Source organism: Benincasa hispida, chromosome 2 (assembly GCF_009727055.1).
Source record: "Benincasa hispida cultivar B227 chromosome 2, ASM972705v1, whole genome shotgun sequence".
In the NCBI taxonomy this organism is placed as follows: domain Eukaryota; kingdom Viridiplantae; phylum Streptophyta; class Magnoliopsida; order Cucurbitales; family Cucurbitaceae; genus Benincasa; species Benincasa hispida.
The window spans coordinates 52,871,918-52,881,935 of NC_052350.1; positions in this window are offsets into that span (position 1 = coordinate 52,871,918).

A 10,018-nucleotide genomic window follows, 5' to 3' on the forward strand; every position below is an offset into this window, starting at 1 on the left:
TTTAGCACTTAATTTAAATTATAATATTGGTCCAAATCTAAGTTCCAAGGTAAAGAAATTTAAAAATTTAGGGTAAACAAAGGTAAAAATAGATTCATCTCTTAATCTTCTTGATTATTGTTATGGGTAGAATTATCAAGACAAGCAGAGACCGAAAGTCTAGAGATATAAGTGGCCTATGGACAAAGATAAAGGCCATTATTAGCAGATTAAGGCCGATGGACTCACGTCTAAGCAATAGCCACCCAGGCTTTAAGAGGCCAGACGGAGTGGATTGGTTGAGGCCCATGAGAGAGCCTATAGTAGCTAAGAGGGTCATAAGAAGCCTAGAGGGAGCTTAGAGAACCAATGAGGGAGCTCAAGGAACCTATGAGAGAGCTTAGAGATAGCTAAAAGGGTCCATAGGGAGCCTAGAGTAGATTAAATGGTCTATGAGGGAGCTTCAAAGTAGTTCATAATATCTAACAAGGAGCCTAGAGTGAACTAAAAGGACCCATGGGAGCCTAGAAAAAGTTCAGAGAACTCATGAGAAAGCTTAGAGGTAGCTCAGAGAATCTACGAGAGAGCATAATGGTAACTTAGAGAACCTATAGGGAGCTTAAGGTATCTCAAGAAACCAATGATAGAGCCTAATGGTAACTTAGAGAACTCATGAGGGAACTTAGAGATAGTTTGGAGGACTTATATATGGCATCTATAGAACCTATGAAGGACTTAGAAGGCATGGAAAATCTTGGAGAACCCATAGAGGAACCATGGAGGACTTTGGAAGACCTATGGAGGATGTAGGTGAAGGTTTGTGAAAACCCTATATGGAAGCGAGATCGTTTTCCAATTTTAATTTACACAGAATCATAAAATCCAGTCACCTAAATATGCCTTCTACAAAGAAAATTTACAACATGCTTCAAACTGTAGATAATATGAGAAAAGATTTAAGAAAAATACTAACCTTTGAAGTCCAAAAAACTTTACGAAATCCTCTCCAAACGGTCACGATTTCTTCTTGGATCAACACCAAATCATAGCAATTCCGCTAAAATAATTCGTTGGGCACCACCACAGGATAAACCTTTGTATTCTTCTTAAGGTTGAGAATTGGAGAGAGAGTTGTTGGTTTCTCTTAATTTTTTAGGGAGAGAGTTAAAAATGAGAGGAATTTTTGCCAGAGCAAAAATGGTTTTTTTTTTTTTTTTTTTTTTTTTTTTTTTTTGTGTAACTCACTAACTATTCTGCGTACAGAATGAGGAAGAAGCAGTTCATCCAAAAAACCATCCACGATTTTCATTTGAGAGATATTAGGGGAAGAGAGTTGTCCTTAATTAGTTTTAAAAAATAAAATTTAAAAAACTAATTAAATTGATATATATAATATATATATATAATAACTACTTTATTATATATATAACATATAACCTAGAGTTTATATTACATCAGATATAATATAACCTATGGTTTGAAAAGCTCTCAATATCTTATGGTATTTAATGAATCAAATTCATATTAAATTTAATTTTATGAATCAAATTCATATAATTAATATTTGAATCATATTCAAATCTTTATTTTCTCTCAAATAAACCTTATATTATAATGTATCAAATACATTATATTAATTATATCACATATAATTAATTCTCTCCATTAATTTGATCAATTCAAATTAATCCCAAATTAATTTGATTCTCAATAATCCAGTTGAGCTATAAAGGGGACCTTATAGACTTATAGATTGAAGCTCTAATGATACTTAGATAATTAATTAAACTTCTTTCATTAAATTACCTAGCATCCATTACTTGTTGGTCACTCCACTAAAGAACAACAGTTGCACTCTTCACACTACAGATATATTTCTATGTGCACTGGATATAACTAGTCAACAGTGCGATGACCCTTCACAAATTGCTCGTAAGTACAGTTGGGCCAAAATACCATTTTGCCCCTATAGTTACATCTAACTCCTTAAGTATCACTAGTCCTTTTAACGAACAATAAGTCATAGTCCGATTATGAGCAAATCTCTCTTGGGTCAAGAGAGGGTGTGGTGTCACATTGTTCAAGACCCAGAATTAGTTCTTAAGGGAGGAATTTATCTACTTACCCTGACATAGGGGATGAGTGAATTTCGTCTTGTATAGTTGTATTCTCAGCTTCCCAATCAGACGAATCCCCAAAATGGTAGGCATATTGAGTCGGCGAAATGACCACTCTCAACCATGTAGATCAAAGGACCGCCTTCATAGGCAGAAGTTCACAATTCACTCAGAATTTCAGGTCATGTCACACCTATGGTCATTATGGTAAAACGTAAATCTCTACTATTAACGGTGTTATATAATGAGACTATTCATTTCGTGGTCCGATTTTATACAAACCCTTTTGTATAAAACACCCTGCTCACATGTCTCTACATGAATGATTAGGATAAGTTCATTTGTAAAACTTTACAACAATTGTAACATCTACAAAGTGGACTATATTCGTAGTATCACCAAGATAAGGTACCCAACCTTATCCATTTACTACAGATCGTTCAGGTTATCACTTAAATACAATCCACCTGTATGTTTCTACATATATGTTTAAGCTACAAAAGATAACCTTGGATATTTGTTTATTAATTTTGTGGGTTAATGCTACTAAATGCCGAATAAAATACCTCAAATTTTATTAAATAAATAAACTGTTTGTACAAGACAATTACAAACTATATGATCCACGAGATTTAGGACATCAACCCCAATAATAGGAATCACATAGAGGACCTTGGAGGACCTCTGCATGACCCATGGAGAACCTAAGAGTCACATGGAGGACCTTAGAGGATCCATGAAAGACCTCGGAGGACTTTAGAGTGATTAATTTAGGAGCGGATTCTCACAAACAATCGATAAAGAAAAATGTCGATAAGTTGAATGGGTAATGCACTTAAGCATCGGTTACAACCTTAAGTGATGGTAGTGCAACCACCCAATGAGTAATAGCTCAACATTTTCAGAAATTTAAGAGAAGCAATTATAAGCTCAAGCGTTAGTCATAAATTTTACTAGCCTACATAGATTATCAAAGTCATTGATCAAAGGTATACCCAAAATTCTATGCCTTTTTTTATTGTCAAGTTACTCACAAACTAAAAACTGACTTGAACGTCGCAGTGTGTACGTCTTTTGACATCTCACTGTGTTCAATTTTTTTTTTAATCTTATAGGACATTTTGACTAATTTTTTTTTAATTATAAATTTAGCGTTTGATTCATTTTCCGGCATCTACAATATTTTATTATTGAAATAATTAATATTATTAATTGAGTATTTGAAAATTGCATTAGAATATGGAGAACATGGAAGATAAGATGGAAGTGCATGGTGAGTGTTAACATAGTCGCGTCATTTATTTATTTTTTATTATTATTTTCCCATCAAGCAAACAAATTTTCATTTTTCATCTCTAAACCCCCACGTGTGCAACTGTTACTAATTTATTATTGATTAAAATACTTTTTTTTTGTCAAAAGAAAAAATCTTGGAAAATTACTTAATATCGAAACAATTTTTTTTTATATCATTTAAATATTCTGAAATTGTTAGTGAAAATTTAATTTTAAATGAGAAAAAAAACAGTTTGAGAATCTCACGTTGCTAAAATTAAAAGTGGAATCTCCTTTATAAATTCCCACCTTGAGTTGTGGATTTGGACTCCAAAGTATTCATGTTTTAGATGGGTGGGGAGATAGGCAAATGTGGGTATGGTGGATATCTCACACGTGCGTGTGTGCCGTAGTCCGATTGGGTGAGGTGGGCGTGTGTGTGGAAATATTTTTATTAAAAATAATATTCTTTATTTTATTTCTTTATTTTTACTATTATTAAAAAGGAATGGAGAAAGTCTTCTCACGTGGCCCTTGCGCGCATTCCATAGTTTCGTGCGCTTCTTTCCTCGTTTGTTTTGCATAATCGTTGACCTTCAAGACCTATATATTGTGTCGAGTTCCATCAGTTTCTACACAACATTTCTTTTTCTAGGCTGTTTTATCCTTGAGACAACGTAAGCATAGTTGAACTGCTTACACAAGGGACAGAGCCGCAAAATGTCTTAAAAAGAACGAGCTTCGCGACTCAGCTTGTAACCGATTTTTGTTTTGCAGGTTAATTTTCGACATTCGATGCCATTCGATCACAATTATCTTCTGTCCACGGGAGGTAGTCATGGCCAAAGAAATAAACTTATAAAGTGGAAGCTAAATGAATAATTTAAAAATTATTTAGTCTCTGAAATAGTTTTAGTTTGAAATTACAATTTTTAAAATAATGGATGACAATTGTAATTTAAAAAAATTAACTATACAATTAAATAAATTAGTTTTTCTAAATTTCGGTATTAAACCTAAAAAATGTATACTACAATGTTTGATCAATAATGCTAAATTATTGTGATAAATAATAATGACTACAATAGACCAAATCAAATTTTGCATGTTTTTTTATAATTTATATTTTTAAACAATAATTTAAAATGATATTGCATATATGCTTTAAACTTAAGTTTATATTATGTCGGCTAAAGTATGAAACTATTCGTTAAATATATGAGAAATATACGAGTTTTTAAAAATGAAATTATTTTTTTAGAAAAATAGTGACACTGAACTAATCAATTTGAAACAATATTACATGATTCTACGAGAATCTACTTTTAAAGCTAGTAAGATCTTGTTGGAATCGCTATCTGCCAATGGACATGTGAGAGTTTCTGAACCTAACTTAGATGACCAAACAAAACGCAAACAATCAGCATAAATAAATCGAAAACAATAAAGAACACCAAGATATATAGTGGTTCGACCAGTTTGATCTACATCCACTTTGAGAAGAATTAATTTATTAATGAGCAATAAAGGAATTTTACAAATTACAGATAATCAACAAAATCACCAATCTGTAATTCTAAGTATTGACTCAATTTAAAGGGAAATCTACTCTCAGATAAGTCAACATCATTTGACTCAATGATCACTTGATTTACTAGGTCATAGAACCTATAGGCTTTACTATTTATGGCATGACCTATAAAGACACATTCATAGGCTCTACTAGCAAGCTTTCTTCTTTTGGGATCTGGAATTCTTACAAAACCTAGACATCCCCAAGTTCTAAAGTATGAAAAATTTGGTTTCTTATTCTTGAGAACTATGTAAGGTGAAGTTGTATTTTTAGATTTTGATATTATATTTAGAACATAACACTCGGTTAGGATGATTTCACCCAACCAATAAGATGCGGCTCATGAACCGAGTAAAATAACAACTGCTAGCTCGACTAAAGTTTTATTTTTCCTTTCGATTTTTTTGTTCATTTCAGAAAAGTAAGATACATTCTTTTCGTGTATTATTCCATGTGAGTTAAAGAATTCATTAAAACTGTATGAGTCATACTCGATTCCCCTATCATTGCGAAGTCTTTTAATCTTTCTGTTAAACTGGTTTTCTATTTCAATTACAAACAATTTGGAAGCATCAAACGTATTACTTTTGTTTTCCAACAAATATACAAAGGTGAAATCAGAGCAATCATTAATGAAAGTAATAAAATATCTTTTACTGTTTCTAGTCAAGATGCCATGAAATTCACATAAGCCAGAATAAATTAAATCTAGAGGCTCAGATTCCCTTAGTACAGATTTATGTGGAGTCTTAGTTATTTTTGCCTAACTACAATATTTTCATTTATCAAATTCATTCATGGATAACTTAGGTATCATTTCCAGCCTAATCATGTTACTAATTAATCCCTTATTAACATGACAAAGTCTGGCATGCCAAACATTCAAAGAACGCAACATATAAAAAGAAGATTTCATTTTATTTATGTCTAGGTTTAATTTAAACATTCTCTCGATTGCATAAACCTTCCCTACGAATACATTATTCTTAGTAAGGATATATAAATCTGACCAAGTTCTTTCTTATCTCTGAAGTGTGCATGACATCCTTCAAGGTGAGAGTCTTCTCGAATGTAAAATTTAGCTCCATCTTGCCGATTCCAGCAACTTTTGTTGAGTGGCGATCCCCCAACAGAACATTCTTATCCTTAGTTTCAGTATAAGTTTTAAAGAGACTAAGGTTGTGACAAACATGGCACGTAGTGCCGGTGTCTATCCATCACCCCTCAGAACCATCAATCACATTTACTTCTGTGATCATGACAACTAACGGTTCTTCTGTCATGTTCGACTGACCAGCAGGACGATATCTGTTCCTACAATTCCTAGACATGTGTCCAAGTTTTTAACAGTCAAAGCAAAGGAACTGTAGTGTTTCTCTCGATGGGGGTTTCTGCTTTTTTTGTTTGTTCTGGTTGCTGGAACCACAATTCTGATATTTCCTCTTGGTTCTCTTGGACTTTTGGTCAGACTTTATCACGGTAGAGGTTGATTTCTCAAAAACAATGTTCACCTCCTCCCAGGTCCTACTTTCGGGCTTCTTCTTCAATCCTCAGCTGGGTGATCAGACTCTCTAGGGGAAACTTCTTGGTCTTATGCCTCAAGATGTTTTTAAAATCCTTCCACAAAGAAGGCAACTTATTGTTGGAACGTACCATTGTGCATTGGAAGTGACTAGGATCCATAAGCACTTTAATTCATTAATTTTGACAGAAATGAAAACATGCTTCAACAGAAATAAATGGGTTTCATGATATACCTTTGTAGAACTTCCCCAAAGCTTGAATCTAGCTGCAAATCTCCTTTGAATTTTGTTGTAGACCACCCCAAGATCTTCCCTACTATCCTCTTGGTGCTCTAGATTGAGTTGTGAGACTCAAAATAAACCTGAATTAAGAGAATTTGGAGAGAAGCTCACAATAGCAACGAACACCTTTCTTCATCCAAATTTTTCAGAAATATTTGATCGGTTGCCCTTACTTTAAAATACTCCAATTTCTTCAATATATTGCAGACAATCATGCAAAGAGATTTACTGCATGAGATGTAGCTCATGCTTGGAGTTAATGAAGCTTGAGAAGTGGGTTGTTAGTGAGCTACTTGATGAAGACAATGGAAAAAACCAATTTTCCATTTTGTGATTTTTCCTTCTTTTTTCCAATTTCTAAAATATTGATTTCATAAATCAATTCTTTTAATAAAATTGAAAATATTATTAATTTTACCAAATTAATTTCATAAATTAATTTTTTGAATAAAATTAATAAATAATTGTTTAAACAATTTAAATAATTCTAATTATTTTAATATCAAATATTATACTAATTTTTACACAATTCCATCTTCAAATATTTAAATATTATTTCTCTAATTTCATTTAATTCTAATTTTAACACTTCAAATTAACTTATCACGCTACTCTAGAGGTAATCAATTTATGAGCTAGTAGGGGGACCTCGCAGACCTACAAATCATGGGCTCCAATGATCCGAGATTAATCAGCTAAACTCATTAGACCAAACTAACCCTCATTCGTTAACTAATGGGTGATTCCACTAAAGTCCATAGTTGAACTCTCCTCTAGATATATTATGTTCACTTGATATAACCATGATTAGTAAGTTAACCCTTCATAGGTTATTCGTAATAATGGCTGGGTCGAATCTCTATTTTACCCCCGAAATTACCTCTTGTTCCTTAAGTCCCACTGATTCCCTAATGAACAATTAATTTGTGATCCAATTAACAAATCGAATCCCTCTCAGGCCAATGAGAGGGTGAGGCCTCTTGTTCAAGACCTAGAATCAACACTTAAAGGGAACAACCTCTCAATTAACCCTATTCGGGTAGGAGTGAATTCCATCTTACACCCTATGTCTCCAGCTATTCATTCAGTCTTATCCCCAAAATGGAAAACTTATTGAGCAGAGACAGTTGGTCTACTCTCACCGTTTACAGATCAAAGGATAATCCCGAACAAACAGGAGTTCATAGTTAGCTCAGGATTAAGGTTAAGTTATCTAGGTCATCGCTTTAAAATAGTCAGTCTTAAATAGTAAACAACGTTATAAAGTAAGAGTGACAAGTTTCTTGGTCCGATCTTGACTCATTTGCACAGGACACTCCCACTTCTTATATCATAACATGCACGAATTAGGATCACTTTGTATGTAGCACTTTACAACTCTTTGTAACAACTATAGAGTAGGCCGCATCCAATAGTGTTACCAGAATAAGACACCCAACCTTACTCATATACTATAAATCATTTTGATTATTTACTTGAACTTGATCCACTTGTATATCTCCACATAAAGTTCAAGTACTCATGTAATAGTCAAGGGACTTAGGTTTATTGGATTTCTAAAAAACAATACATTTAATAACAACTTATTGAATTTTCAGAATAAGTTATACTGTTTACAAACCATGAGTTTTAGGACATAAAACCTAATGCTTATCAATAATAATGAAAACTTGGAATTGCTCGTAAAAGGGGCATACCTTCACTTAATATTTCATGGGCTATCTTCTGCAGTTCATGGACTGGGCCTCCACAGATTTTTCATCCATCATCTAGAACTTAAGGTAACAGATGACACAGTATACTTTTTCGACTCGACCTCCTTGGTATCGTATTTCTTCTGTAAGGCATCCCAAACTTCCTTTGTTGTCTTCATTATGCTATAGTAATCATACAGATCATCAGTCAAACCATTTAATATAAAGTTTTTATACAAAAAATCGTTTTCTTCCCAATCAGAAGCTTCTTTTATTTTTTATTCAATCGAATCTTCTTTCGGGACAGTTGGCTTCTCCGTAGTACAAACTTCAAGATTAAAATGATCGGGAAACAAGAATAGAAAGTAAAGAATTCAGAAGAAATCGAGAGGGGCTGTGAAAACTGATGAAAGGCTCGTGCTTTTTATAGGCCTTGAAAGCCAATTGCGACACGAAATCGTCAGGGAGAGAAGCGCACCCAGTCGTAGAATGTGGGCGTAAGACGCAGGTGGAAGACTGGAACGACAACGCGGGTGGATGACTGGAACGACCTTTTTCTTTAATTTATTTTTATAAAAAATAAAATTAAAAACTAAAATAACAACTTAAGATGGGAGTATAAGAAGGAGATTCCACTTCCTAAACTAAGCAATGTGAGATTCTCAAACAAGCCTTTTTTTTTCTTTTAAAACTTAAAATTTTCACCAGCAGATCCTATTAAGAAAAGTGAGAAAATGAATGTGGGTTAAAAAAAATGATGTTAATATATTCGTTCACAATCTATCCTACCAAACATTCACGATCGTTAATGTTTTTACATATTTACTTTTAACGCTTTAAAAAACAATCTCAAATGCAATCATAATATCTTAACTAACTAGCTAAGTTTAAGTTGGCTAATTGGATCATTTTATTTAGGTAAAATACCTTATTGATTCTTAGGTTTTGGGTTTAATTTTCATTTAGGTTTCAAAATGTTACACCTATAGTCCTTAAGGTTTGAGTTTGATTTCAATTTAGTTCCTAGATTTCAACACGCTACAATTTTACTCTAGAGATCTGAATTTTGTTTCGATTTGATTTTAGGTTTCAAATTGTACACTTTTAACCCTAGTTTTTTACTAAATACTCATCTTAGTCTTTAGTGTTAATGTCTATTGATTAATTTATGAATGATGAAAAAATAGTAAAAATTAATTAATTATAATTATTCTAAATCTTTTAAATTAATTAATAAACATTAATACTACGAGTTGAAAGCGAGTATTTACTGAAAATTCGAGATTAAAAATGTAAGTCTTGAAATCATGAAACTAAATTGAAACAAAACTCAAATCTCAATGATAAAATTGTAAAACCAACTTTCCTTTTATTTATTTATTATTAAAAAAATGAGTCTTGGTTTTATTGGAAATGTGAAACCAAAGTTGAAAGAATGTGAGACCAAAGTTGAAAATAGTCGAAAAGGAAAAAAATGATAACAATGGAGAAACTTGGTAGGAAATTTGGGGCAACCGGGCAGCACACGGTATTTGACCGCACGGCCTTCCATATTACGATTCTTATTATTATTAC